This window comes from Ovis canadensis, chromosome 4 (assembly GCF_042477335.2).
Source record: "Ovis canadensis isolate MfBH-ARS-UI-01 breed Bighorn chromosome 4, ARS-UI_OviCan_v2, whole genome shotgun sequence".
Taxonomy (NCBI): Eukaryota; Metazoa; Chordata; class Mammalia; order Artiodactyla; family Bovidae; genus Ovis; species Ovis canadensis.
Window position 1 is genome coordinate 112,265,789 of NC_091248.1, and position 15,187 is coordinate 112,280,975.

The 15,187-nt window shown below is 38.8% G+C and overlaps 1 protein-coding gene across 2 annotated transcripts in view; it reads left to right on the plus strand.

The window, feature by feature from the left end:
- Positions 1-15,187, plus strand: part of EXOC4 (exocyst complex component 4) — a 798,914-nt gene that overhangs the window by 289,719 nt on the left and 494,008 nt on the right. The gene's annotated exons all lie outside the window — the stretch shown is intronic.

Below are 15,187 nucleotides of genomic sequence, written 5' to 3' on the forward strand. Positions count from 1 at the left end.
AGGAGCCTGGTGGGCTACAGCCCATGGGGTAGCAAAAGAATCAGACAGCTGAAGGACTAAACAACAGCAATATTAAGAATGAGCTGGTCTGCTGGGATAGACTGGTGACTCATGAAGACATATAAAGAGGATAAAGTCAATTTGGTCCTTTCAGTATCACTTAAAAACAGTTTTTTAAAAATGGCTGTTGCAGGACAAGGAGTACTATTTATAGTCAGCCTCGGGAGGTTGAGGGTTATATTTCATTTATTTGATTTGTCCTGGTGGGTTATCACACCCTGGCATTAATGGTCATTTTTAATGGCATATGAAATTGAAAAAAACTGAAGTGTTGGAAGAAAAACTGTAGTTTTTAATTATTAACGTGTCCAGAATGAAATAAGTTTTTTTTTTTTTTTTTGGTAAGTCTAAAGATGTGTATGTTTTTAAAAAGTAAATCACACTTGGGCAAATTCTCTCTTATGAACATCTGTAAGCATTGAGTCTAATTGCCCTGCAGCTGCTGTTGGTTGGGAGGTTTCTAGTAATGTTCCTCCATTGTTACATGTCACTGTCTGCTTTTCTGCTGTTGCGTGAGTCACATGGGTTTGCTTGTGTAGAAAGTTTAAGAGGCTTTAGTTATTTTTAAGGTTCTAAAGATAAGTGTGCTTCTATGTTAAAGTCTTTTCCTCCAAACACCAGTTAACAGTTGAATCGAATCTCCACCAGCTGGAGCCTAGTTATGTGTGGTTTGAGTGGGAGGCGTCTGATGCGTGGTCTGTCTTGTCTGTGTTTTCATGCAAGTGGATTTGGTAAAAGTAGGTGGCATAAGGTAGTTGGAACAAATGAGACAACTCCTGTACTAGATGAAGACCTTGCAAAATACGGCGATAAGACACAGTAGGTCAAATATACTGGCTTTTATACTTTCAACATGAATGCAGAATTGGGTGATGGTATTAATAGAAATTTGTTTTCGCAGAATTGCCAGGTATTGAGTTAATTGCACATTGAAACCACTGATTTTGACATCAGCTACTTTGTCCATCTGAATTTTCCTGCTGAGTTACTCTATGGGGCCTAGTTCTATAAAATGGAGTTATATTTCAGTGGTGGGTTGGCACACTCTGGCATTAGTGGTCATTTTTAATGGCAAGAGAAATTGAAGGAGACTGTGGAAAAAATTAAGGTGCTATCAATGTTTTATTTTTATTAACTTGGGTATGAATCAAATTGAGCTTTATTGAAAGATCATTTGCTATACAGGAATTCTTTTATTTTGCCTACCCAATTGCTGATCACAGTCTAGTGCTCACCTTTTTGCCCTCTTTCTCCACTTATTTGAAATAAATTATGGTTGTTTCAATCACTATGTCGTGTTTGACTCTTTTCGACCCCATAGACTGCAGCACGTCAGGCTTCCCTGCCCTTCACTATCTCCTGGTGTTTGCACAAACTCATGTCCATCGAGTTGATGATGCCATCCAATCATCTCATCCTCTGTCACCCTCTTCTCCTCCTGCCCTCAGTCTTTCCCAGCATCAGGGTCTTTTCCAGTCACTTCGGCTCTTTGCATTAGGTGGCCAAAGTATTGGAGCTTCAGCATCAACCCTTCCAATGAATGTTTCCTTTTGGATTGACTGTTTTGGTATCTTTGCTATCCAAGGGACTCTCAAGAGCCTTCTCCAACACGTGCCATACTTTTAACTATACCTTACTAAGTCAACCTCTCATGACCTATTTTGAAGTCAGGACCAAACTGCTGAGTTTTGGTGAGTGACTAATATTAGACAGGTTGACTTTCACTTTTCATTTAATAGTGTTTTAATGTAGTATGTTAGGCTTTTGACATGTAACTTGAGGAGAAAGAGGAAAGAGATATAGCAACTCCGTGAGGGTAAAATCATATGCTAACCTAGCGCTAAGCTACAGGCTATTGTGGGACTGCAAATTGAGGCCTGCAGGTTGAGCTTGCTAAGATCAGCTCCAGCTGTCTGAATTGTAGTATTCAAGGAGTTCCATGATCTCAAGTTTCACCCCTCCAACTATGGGTAACCCAGGGTTCTAATCTGGTAAGTGGGGAATTGCAATAGAAATTTCTATAGCAGTAATGTTGAGTTTCCCAGCTGTACCACTTTTAGTTTGAATTACAATCCCAGTTAGTGACCCTGGGAAAGACTTTTCCCATTCAGAACCATAGTAAAATGGAGGTAATTAGGAGCCAAGGATTGGGCATGCACGGTGGAGTCAGTAGGGAAGATGATAAACTGGGTGGGCTCTCTCAAGCCTGCTGTATCCAGGGCTTAACATCTTTTATTCTTAGTTTTCTCATCTAGGAGACAGTAATAGTAGTTAATGGTAGTTACCTCATGGGTTTGTTTATGGGCCTTAAAAGAAAATCCATGGAGACTACTTAAAATAGTGCTGGGGTCATAGTGTTCAGTGAGAATGTTGGCTGTTACCGATGCTGCCAACTCAGTGGAGTTAACTTAGATGCAGACTTGGTTAGAGATAGCTTGGAGAGGAGTTAAGTCTAAGCCAGTGGTTCTCACACTTTACACATGCAGCAGAATTAACCTTGAGGATGTTTCAAAACTTTTTGCTGGGATCTACCTTCAACGGTTTTGAATAGGTTTTAACTCTGGTGTAGAGTTGCCAGGTAAAATATAATTGTTAGTTGCTCAGTTATGTCTGATTCTTTGTGACCCCATGGACTGTAGCCCATCAAGCTCCTCTGTCCATGGGATTCTCCAGGCAAGAATACTGGAGTGGTTGTTGCCATGCTCTTCTCCCGGGATCTTTCCTACCCAGCGATCAAACCCAGGTCTCCTGCACTGCAGACAAATTCTTTACTTTCTGAGCCACCAAAGAAGCCCTGGTGGGGTTCTCTATAAAATATAGGATGCTCAGTTAAATTTGAATTTCCGATAAACAGCAGATAATCTTCAAAATATATCCCTTGGGGTATTTGGAACATACTTATACTAAAATTTGATTTAACTGAGCATCTCATTATTGTTTTGATATTGCTAAATCTGGCAACTCTAGTCTGTGTAGGGCCTGGGAATTTGCATGTTAAGCGAGCTTCCTCCCAGGTGATACAGCTGCTGATGGTTCAGGATCATACTTAGAGAACCTCTCAGTACCTGCCTTGGATGAAACTGAGCACTGTGGTGATAATTGGTTTTAAGTGACTGTAGCTAAAAACTCAGATAAAGTTCCCTACAAACTCAGAGGACCTCAAAGACAGAATGCAGTAATTGTTAGTGTCTAGACAGTGACAATTCAGTGAGGGGTATAGATATATTGTGTAAGTTTTTAAAATAAGGAATATAATAATCAGTATCAAGATTGCCGTAGAAATATCAATAACCTCAGATATGCAGATGACACCACCGTTATGGCAGAAAGTGAAGAAGAACTAAAGAGCCTCTTGACGAAAGTGAAAGAGGAGAGCGAAAAAGTTGGCTTAAAGCTTAACATTCAGAAAACGAAGATCATGGCATCTGGTCCCATCACTTCATGGGAAATAGATGGGGAAACAGTGGAAACAGGGTCAGACGTTTTTTGGGGCTCCAAAATCACTGCAGATGGTGATTGCAGCCATGAAATTAAAAGACGCTTACTCCTTGAAAGTTATGACCAACCTAGACAGCATATAGAAAAGCAGAGACATTACTTGGCCAACAAAGGTCTGTCTAGTCAAGGCTATGGTTTTTCCAGTGGTCATGTATGGATGTGAGAGTTGGACGATAAAGAAAGCTGAGCGCCGAAGAATTTATGCTTTTGTACTGTGGTGTTGGTGTCCCTTGGACTGCAAGGAGATCCAACCAGTCCATCCTAAAGGAGATCAGTCCTGGGTATTCATTGGAAGAATTGATGCTGAAGCTGAAACTCCAATACTTTGGCCACCTGATGCGAAGAGTTGACTCACTTGAAAAATCCCTGATGCTGGGGAAGATTGAAGGTGGAAGGAGAAGGGGACAACAGAGGATGAGATGGTTGGATGGCATCACCGGCTCAATGGACATGAGTTTGAGTGAACTCCGGGAGTTGGTGATGGACAGGGAGGCCTGGTGTGCTGCAGTCCATGGTTTTGCAAAGAGTCAGACACAACTGAGTGACTGAACTGAACTGATCATTCATAAAGGTACATAAATGCATTGGCCAAAATGAATATAATGGATTCCATTTTTTTGCATAATTTTAATTTAGCCATATCTTCATGAATTTCAGATTTATAGCCTTTTAATGCCAGCAATTATATTTTGGGCTGGGAGTGACAGGGCCAAGGGCCAAACTTGGAACTCAGCTGTGCTTGATATTTTCTCTTTAAGTCAGAGACCAGAAATTAATCACCCAGGAGGGAGTATGTGAGAGTAGTTAGTTCATGAGCTTTAGAATTAGATAGTTATTTAACCTTCCATGCCTCAGTCTTCTTATCTGTATACTGCAAATAATAGTACCTATCTCATAGGTTGGTTGTAACTGTGATAAATTAGAGTGCACATACAGCGTGGTTTAGCATGTAGTCAGCACTTAAAGGTCAGCTAAAATGGGATTAGGATTAACACAACTCAGATCTTCAATTTGATGGATAAATTCTTAAGGCTTCCCTAGTAGCTCAAATTGTAAAGCATCTGCTTGCAATGTGGAAGACCCGGGTTCACTCCCTGGGTTGGGAAGGTCCCCTGGTGGAGGAAATGGCAACCCACTCCAGTATTTTTACCTGGAGAATTCCATGGACAGATATGCCTGGTTGGCTACAGTTCGTGGGGTCACAAAAGTCAGACACAACTTAGGGACTAAACAACAAAAGATCCTCTGATTAAAAATGTGTACTTAAACTTACTTGGTTTATTTCCCACCAGATTATTTTCACCAGTGTAGAAGCCAGGCTTATTTTATTTTATCCTTACTGTTTAGAACAGTCTTCTGCATAATAAGTGCTCAGGAAATATTTGTGCGAAGAAGGAAGAATGGCTACCATTGACAAATACTTTATTAAATAAACCCTATTTAAAAATTTTTAATGTTAGTTATAGGTAATCTTGTTTTACAGGAAGATTTTTTTATGGGTATAATATTAGACTGAAGGTTTAGAATATTCTACACAACAAACCTTGGAGAAGGAAATGGCAACCCACTCCAGTATTCTTGCCTGGAGAATCCTGTGGACGGAGGAGCCTGGTGGGCTGCTGTCCGTAGGGTCGCACAGAGTTGGACACGACTGAAGCAACTTAGCATGCATGCGTGCATTGGAGAAGGAAATGGCAACCCACTCCAGTGTTCTTTCCTGGAGAATCCCAGGGACGGAGGAGCCTGGTAGGCTGCCGTCTATAGGGTCACACAGAGTTGGACATGACTGAAGTGACTTAGCAGCATCAGCAGCAAACAACAAACCTGGGCATATATACAGAATCATACGGAATGTCAAGAATAAATGGAAAGGCTTTTTTATGCATTTGTGCATTTTTTTTTAAGTGCTGATGTGAGGATAAAGTCACTTGGTTTTTTCCCGTCTTTCTTTTGAACTTTTTGATACACTGAAAGTGAAAGTCACTCAGTCATGTCTTATTCTTTGTGATCCCATGAACTATACAATCCATGGAATTCTCCAGGCCAGGATACTGGAGTGGGTAGCCTTTCCCTTCTCCAGGAGATCTTTCCAACCAGGGATTAAACCTAGGTCTCCTGCACTATGCTACCTTACATTTTTTTTTTTCTTTTTTAAAAATGTCATTGTAAATAGGTAATAAACTCACATGCTTCAGGATTCCAGAGTTTAAAAATGTTTACAGTGAACATCTCCCTGTAAGCTCTAACACCAGCCACATTGTTAGCTTTCCTCCCATGGGCAGAGGGAATTAGGACTCTGAAGTCTTTCAGCCTTCGAGAGAATGATGACGCAGTTCAGTCTCATTTTAGGGTTTAGGAGAGGAAAACCTAAAGGAAGTTTCGTGGTTTTTTTTTTTTTTTTTTTCCACCATGGCAGCGATGTGGTTCACAGGTTCTCTGACTTGCTTTGTCGGTCTTTTCAGCATGCGCTGCTCCTTTGTCGTGGTGGTTCTTCATTTTCAGAGCACCCCTAGTGGTACTTGGTAAAAATGCAGGTTGCTGATCTCCACTCTCAGAGATTCTGTTTTGGCAGATCTGGTGTTTGGGAACAAGAATCTACCTTTCTAAATGTGTATTCACTCAGACGAAGATGGTACTTGTACTACTCCGTGAGGAGGATGGCCTCTGTCCTGCATGAAGCTGGAGCACATGGACGTTATACTGCTGAGGTCGCCCATCTAGGAAGTGGTAAAACCAGGACTTATGTTCATTCCTCAGCGTCTTTTTTGATGTGTGCTTTTCATGTTGTGAAAAGTGAAGTGGCCAATTCCACCCAAGGTTGGGAACAAGATTTAGAAAGCTGCTAAAATCAGTGATGATTCACGGCTTAGTGGGACATTGGCTTGTTAATTACCAGAGTAAAATTGCCCAGCATCAGCCACCTTTAAGTAGGGATTTAAAAGAAATAAGATTATGACAACTAATGTTTAAAAAATGATATGATTTGAAACTATTTAGGGATGCTAATCTAAATACTGAGATCTTTGCACTTTCCAATTGTTATGCTATTGAGTATCTCCAGTGGCCGTTCTGAAGCAGACAGTGACATTTAGAATTGTTTCAAAACTCTGCCTAAATAACCTATAGAAGATCTAAGTTAAATATATAAAAAATTAAGGAACAATATTAAAGGGATTATTAAGTGATTAATTGTGTGGCTCTATGTCATGTAATGTTTCCCAAGAGACAACTGTGAGTCAGAGGCGTGACCAGATAATCCCTTTGATGTTCCATACAGCCCAATGGACCAGTGTCACCAGACAGAAGGGAGCCAGTGAATGTAGACATTACTCATAACAGTTAATACCTTTGGAAGAAAGTTTATTGAAAAATTAAGCGTTTATGGTAAAAGTAGATATGGAGATTTTCTTTGTTCATGAGCCACTGGTTGAAAATAAACTGAAGGATGGTAGAAAGAATCTAATGGAAAAGGCAATGGTATTTATGAATGAAGAATTTGTCAGTAGGTTTCAAGCAACAAGGCGGTTATTTGTGATCACGTTTGTTTGTGCTTAGAGATATTTCGGCACAACATTCCAGTCTATTTTCTTTTGTCTCCCCATCATTACAGCCTGCATTCTTGTCTAGATTGCTGTCTAAATTTTTGTTCCAAATTTGCAGCGATGCAAACGGTAAATCTGAATCATAGCAGTGAATAAATTGAATAGGCTCCAACGTGAACCTGCCTGGAAAAGACGACTGGAACTGAAAAATCAATAAGCTTAGGGGAAAAGCTTGTAGAAGCTTACTCAATATAAAAACAGCAATAAATCAAGAATAATAAACAACCGAGTTGCTTAGAAAATCGTTTTACTTTGAACGACATAAACAAAAAGAATTGATAGTTTCTGCCTATGTACATGAAGGATATCTAGCTTTTGAAAAGTTACAGCAGAATAAAGCAAGTACAAACAAAAAAATAAAGAAATTCCTTCTGGCATGCAAAAATCACTTTGGGACAATAAAATAATAAACTTTAATGAAGGTATGATACTGATTTGAACAACTCTTGGGTGTCTGGGGGAACTTTTGGGACATCTCTGAATGCCATCATGCTGAAACAGCATGCTTTTGATTGCTGATGAATAATCCATGAATAGTGATCAATAGCTCAATATGAATCATAGTGACTAAAATGGTGACTTTATCTCCTACTCATGACTACTAGAAAAATTCCCATTTAATAAACTGACTTCCTGACTATGAATATGGGGAATATTTTGATAAAAACAGTCTATTATTTTTGAGTGTTTCAGTTAGATATCTTCCATTTACTGTGGAGCCCTAGCCAGATTGTAACGTAATATTTAAGGATATGCCCATATGATAAAGCACTGACTATATGTAGGGTAATATGAAATTGTACTAATTATGAAAACAGAGTGTGGTCGTATATGACTGTGATAATACATGAATGTTAGAGCTTAAATGCAGTTAATATGTTGATGTCAGGATTTCTGATGAGTAAAAGAAAGCAGTATTAGTCTTCGATGTATATTAACACTCAGTTTACATAGAATATTAGAACTGGAGGGAACCTCATTTTAAAGAGTCTGTAAACTGAGATCTAGAGAGGGGAATTGACTAGTTATGGACAGAACAATAGGAATTCTGTTTTTGGGGGGTGGTTGGTGTCATCAGTCCATATAGGCCATGAAGCTACTTAGAAAAGTGGGGGAAGGACTAGCTTCAGTGACCCAGTGGAGACAGGGTAGTACTTGCCTCATCCTCTGGCAGGCCTTCACCTCTGGTCCTCTGCTTGGGCCCATGAGGAATCATCAGAGGCAACTCGAATAAACAGGAAATTAGGGACCCAGGAAAGTGTGGTAGCACACCCCAAAGTATGTAGAGTCCTGTGGAACTTCACTGGCTTAGAACTTGGCCTTTAACCACCAGCCTGGAGTTTCGATTTGCCGCTTTCAGAGCTGTGTGCTCGTGTGTTAATTGTGAATTAAAGATGCTGGCAACTTTACCTGTGCTGTGAGTAGATATGCCCCAGCCTTGTAAAATGTTTAAAATACCTTTGGTTTTGTAATTATTACATTTATCATTTAGTACATAAAACACATTTTGTGTTTTCAAAGTACTTCTTAGTATCATTAGCTAGCTATTAGGTAAAATTTCTAATAAGCTACTGCTCTTATTAGTGCTTTGGGTGATTAGACATTATTATTTATAATCAATGTCTGAGATGAATAAGTAGAAAGTATGTAGTATGTGAAGAGATAGCTCTGGCTCTTGAATTTGCGACAGTGTGTGTGTGTGTGTGTGTGTTTGCACACTCATGCTCACATGTATGTCATGTATGTATATAATACATATATGATTATGTACGGTCATGTATATAATTATATATACAATCTATATATAAAAGCTATATACAAATATTACATTTAAATATTTATATATACATATACCAAAGCACACACCAGTGCTTTTAAAGATATATTTAGGGAGAGAATTAGACTTATTTTAGATTATAACCTGTTGAAATAGATTGTAAGCTCCTTGAGCGCAGGCAGTTTAAAATAACCTTATTACTCTCACTTCCAGACGCTGCATAAAAATGTGTTGATTGCTGTAGTTTTAGTACTAAGTATGTTTAGCACTAAGTAAGGTGGCGATGTTTTCTGAAGGTGAGGGCTCTTTCTGTTGTCAGTTTGAGTAATGCTGATCTGCCTCTGCTGCCCGCTGCCCTTATCCTGAAGTGTCTGTGCTTCACGTGGGTGAAATATGAAGCTTGTGATCAGCATAACCATGGCTTCTCTGAAGTGTACAAGTCCCTCTCTTGTTAAATTCTACTTTTGTCTCATGCTGGCTGCTCTCCCTTGCTTCTTCTTAGAACTCGCCTCCGCCCTTTGCACCCAAATGCACCTGAAAAGATGTCACCAGCAGAGATGCTTTTTGGTGACGATTTGGAGCCTCTTAAGCTTGCAACACTATCTTTTATCTTCCGTGGTGCTAAAAAAAAATCTGTTAGAAGCAACTTTGTAGAAGGAATATTTTAAGAAAAGTGATGCCATTCATAAAATGGATTCCTGGTTCAGTGGGACTTTGTATTATCTAATCAATGAATTGTTCACCAGTAATCATATAATTGTATTTATGATCATACACATTTGTTAAATGTGCTTAATTCTCAGCCTCAAAAGTTTTAAAGTGGCTTTTTACCCCCAAAGAAAGTGAGTATGTATTCATTATATGTACTTCTGGAGGTACTTCTGGAGGCATTTCTTGATTATCTCGTAGATCTAACCTGTCAACCAAATCTTGTGATTTTTCTCTTTCATTTATATTTACCTGCTGTGGCTTCATAATCTCATCTTTCCCACTGTGTCCAAGTCTTCATCACCTCACACTTGCATTGCTGTGCACCTACACTTCTCTCTCCTTTTTCTGATCCATTCTGTATACTGTCTTCTTCAGGGCACACTATGTACATCTCGCCTGGAAAGCATTACAAAGTGGACATGAGGGGTGTTGACTTGTAGTAGACCATTAACTTTAAAAAGAGCTCCTCCTCACCTTAAAACATAATTATGGGGCCACAGCACATACAGTGCTGCTTTAGATGCTGAAAATATTTAATAAACGTTTAATGAATTGGCAGTATACTTGTAAACGTTTTCCTGCTTTAGTGATAGGGTATGGGAATGGGGTGGCTGTAGAGACGGGTCCATCTCATATGTTCAGTGTCACAGTCAGTTCTGGGAATGAGACACTTTCTTGAATTTAAAGTTGTCACAGTAAGCACAGTGGAGCCAAGTGGGTTTATAGCATGAATGGCGCCTCTCTTCCTTCCACACTGCTTTGATGCCCAGTGGTGGACCATTCCAGTGTATTCTGGGGAGTGGTTGTAACAGTTTTCTAATTTTCCCCTTGCCTTTCTTCACCTCCAGGTTCATCTTAAATGAACGTCTCCCTGGTCCCAGAAGGCCAGTCCATTTTTGCATTCCTCAGTTCTGGTTTCTTTTGGCAGGGAGACTAGATGTGGTTGACAGATTATATCTGAAAAGGGCTCTGGTAATTGCCTGTTCTGTTCGGTGACTGTGTTACCGACAGATGGGCACAGTGAATATTGGAAGTGTTCCGGACCTCCGCACACTCCTTCAGCTTGCGAGTGGTGAGCCCTGCCAAGCATTTTTCTTATTATCTATTAGCAATTTTCAAAAGAATCATTTAGATCTTTACCTCTTTTTTTTTTTTAACCTAAAACTAAGTCACATCTATGGTGAGGTTCTCTCCCACCTCTTCTACTCCCCCCTCATTATATATATTTTTTTGGAATAGAGAAAATTCTCAAGATGTTAGTGCAGGCTGGCATGAATGGGTGCCAACAGTTCTTTCAGACTTGTGAAAAGATTTATTTTTTGCCTGAGAATTACACATATGGCCTAGAATGATAATATTAGGATCTGTGTTGGTTGAGATAATTGGCAGATCGCACCTTAAGAAAAGTGATTGGTTGGCTTGTCTCTTTCATTTTAATCCCTTGTCTCCATCACAATCAAATCATTATGTGGTATATTCCTGTGCGTTTAAAAAAAAAAAAAAAAAACTCTTAACCCATTTATAGGGGGCATCTGTTCACTGAGCTTGAATTATTGAAAACATTCTCTTACATTGTCCAATTTAGTAGCAGCCAACAAATTCTAAATGAGCAAAGGAGGGGATCCCAATAATCCCAGCTCTATAAAGATGATTTCTTAAGGGGAAGGGGCAGTAGCCACCCTGATAACATTAGAGATGATTTTTTTTTTTCTGTTGTTATTCAATCGCCAGGTTATGTTCGACTCTTTGTGACCCCAGTACTCCAGGCTTTCCTGTCCCTCACCATCTCCTGGGGTTTACCCAAGTTCACGTCCATTGAATCGGTGATGCCATCCAATCATCTCATCATCTGTCACCCCCTTCTCCTCCTGCCCTCAATCTTTCCCAGCATCAGGGTCATTCTCAGTGAGCTGACTGTTGACATCAAGCGGCCAAAGTATTGGAGCTTCAGATTCAGCACTGAGTCCTTCCAGTGAGTCTTCAGGGTTGATTTCCTTTAAGATTGATTGGTTTGATCTCCTTGCGCCCAAGGAGATGATTTTAGATGGTCTCAATAGGAAAATAAATGTTCAGAAGTGAGAAATGAGACCCATGAAACCCTCTCAATGAAGACCAGTTATCACCATGGAGACAGATTATGGGACTGCAGTGTTCTGTTGGAGAGGGAACTGAGAGGCCTGAACACCCATAGAACTCCTCTGTCACACAGCAAGTCTGTATTGAGGTCCTTGAGATCTAGGGCAAATGAATCCATTCATTTAATTTCAGTGATGCCATATAAGAGTGATGACCTTTAAAATATCCACAGTCATGGTAATTATTAATTAAGCCTTTGTGTAATTACTGGCATTGTGTAACAGTCTCATAGCAGCTGATTCTTGTGAGGGCAACAACAGACGTTTATTTCTGCTTATAAAAAGATGCTAAGGGTAAATTAACTTTTTTTAATTTTAACTTTCTAGTTCTATTCACTATTTGTATCCACGTGAGTGCATGAATGAGAAAGAAAAATATGTTCCAGGTTGGATATATGTTTTCATTTACTAGTAAATGGAGTAAGATGCTCATATACTTGTAGGCACAGAAGCTTGGACTTGGCAGTCTCTTTCACAGTGTAATTTAAAACTGTGTGTATTAAGCACTCAGTTGTGTCCATCTCTTTGAGAACCCATGGACTGTAGCCCCAGGCTCCTCTGCCCTGGAATTCTCCAGGCAAGAATACTGGAGTGGGTTTCCATTCCTTTCTCCAGGGGATCTTCCCAACCCAGGGATTGATCCCAGGTCTCCTTCATTGCAGGTGGATTCTTTATAGTCTGAGCCACCAGGGAAGCCCAATTTGAAAATAGACATAATCAAAAAGAATTAATTATACAGATTATGGAGTTGGGATACATTTGTTGAAGTTTGGATAGTATTTTAGATTGGAGAAGTGAAATGTGTTACTGCCACTCACCCTTAAATATCTAGTTTGCTTAATGCATTCATCAGAGCTTAGGAAGCTAGGAAATACCTGATTAAGTAAGAAACTTGTATTTATCTTTTCTCCCCTTTATTTTAATAATATTTTTCTTTATGAAACTATAAAAATATCACTTGGTAATTTTCTGGATCGCTTTAATAACTGTGCCTAAACCAACTGTTCTACAAATCATTCCAATGATTTTTATAAAGTTAGAGGTTCTCTTGGATAAAATCTAATTTGCATTATAGAGGATACAACTGAGCCTTCCCCTTCCCCAAGTTAAGTGACTTCTTTAGGATTATACAGCATCTTAAGTCACGGAGTCTTTAGAAGAACCCAGACCTCCTTGTTTCTGCTCATCACTCTTGATTCCAGTCATGCTGCTCCCTATCACAAATTGCTTGTAAAAGTTAAGAGAGTGCTGACTTCCCCCCTCAGAAAACGTGAAATTAAAAAAACAAACCAAGATGGATCCGTCTGGTTTGTTTGGAAGGACATTATCACATGGTGAAATACTAGCATAATTATATTATGAAAATATGTGTTCATAATCAAAGATAAATCAACCCTGTAGAGATTACAGATTTTCAGAATAGTACAGATGTTTTGTAATCCCCCAGGGCTTCCTGCAATGTGGGAGACCTGGGTTCGATTCCTGGGTTGGGAAGATCCCCTGGCAGAGGGCATGGCAACCGACTCCAGTATCCTTGCCTAGAGAATTCCATGGACAGAGGAGCCTGGTGGCTGCAGCCCATGAGGTCGCAAAGAGTTAAACAAGACTGAGCGACTCAGCACAGCACAGATGTTTCATAATTCCTCCAGTAGGTAGACTACAGATTTTCTCAACTCAGTATGTATATTTGATGTTCTTCTTCTTATATTGTCTTAGTTTGTTGAAGTTGTAGTATTTATCATCTGTTTGTCACATGGGATTCAAAGAAAAGGAAGCCCATGGTTCTGTATAGCCCCCTTTGGCCATATTTCTCCCTTTAAACTTGGCTTCATCTCTTATCAAATACTTACTGGGATTTCATGTTTCACCTAGCCATTCTTAGTCCATAGAAAGAACTGATTTTACTTTACTTGATGCTTCAGACTCTTGAATCCTGTTCCTACATTGCTGATTTTTTTTTTTTTTTTGAGAACCAACTTCTTATTCTCCAGTCACATGGTTTTTTTAACTTGGGATATACTTTTATATCTCAAAATCAGTGAGAACTTGAATTTTTCATAGTGATTATATTTCTTATCGTCATGGCTCACTTGAAATAACAGTATGACTTAAAATATATAGTAATATAATCCTGATATGGTGAGGTACTCTGGGTAGTCCTTGACTTAATAGATTATTTGTACCTTTGCATCAAAATGAGTTGCTTCACTTTGGGGGATTATCAATTATCAAAAGTATACAATTATTTGCATACTTTTTAATAATTAAAAAGTAAAGTGATAAACTATTAGTTTTACACAACAACTGTCATTGCTGTCAAAGTTCTAAACATTCTTTGCAGTGTTAGAGTTGGAAATTCCCAGGTCATTGAAAGAAAGCAAAGGAACAGATCTTTATTAACATTGCATTCTTTTTATTCTCATGGGCTTGTAGTGAAGAACAGGTGTTGAAATTAGTTTGGAGTCATGAAAAAATAAAACTCTTTCAGATGGCTAGGGCAAAATAACTTTGGAAGCTCATATTAACCTGGAAAACTCTAGGATTATATAAATAATGAATGGTCCCAAAATGCATTGGTTTTTGTAATGCAGATGAAGGTAAGATAACTTGTCAGGACTGAAATTTACATATTAGAATAATTGATTTTTCTTATCTTCTTCTTTAACAAAATAAATGGTTCAATTAAAATATTTATGGTATACTAATACTTCACTTTTAGGTATTCATGGTTCAATTAAAATATTTATGGTATACTAATACTTCACTTTTAGGTCTCTAGCCATCCATAAAGAGTTTTATTTAAACTTGATTAACAGTGAAGGGATGGTTTAACACAGGGTATAATATATTGGCTTTTTGTTTTGGAAATGAAAATGTGGTACTTGGCATGAGTAAACAATTTGTTGACTCTTGTAATGCATCATTTCTTTTGATAAGGAAAGACCATTCTTGAGTATAAAGCATAGACATAATGTTAAGATCTTAGTATAGAGTAAAGCATAGAACATCTTTTGATGCTTAACTACTCTTTTTTCTTTAAGCACTAGTATTTATCATTATTAGGTAGTTGGAATTTCTTGAGTTGCTTCCGTAGGGAACAAGGTATAAAGAAGGTTGAGAAGTGCTTGCAAACGAGACTCTCAACCAGGGCTGAACATTCTTGCAAACGAGATGTTCTGCCCAGTGTAGGGAACTAGGTTTAAGGAAGGTTGAGAAGTGCTTGCAAACAAGACTGTCAACCTGAGCTGAACATTCTTGCAAACGAGATGTTCAGCTAAGAATCCTGTTTGTTCCCATGGGAAAAGAACATTTCTTGCACACAAGGATGTTTCTCTGATTCCTCAAAAGGAACAGACTCTGGGACTAAACGGATTCTAAGTTGATAAAGAAGTTCCCCAAAACAA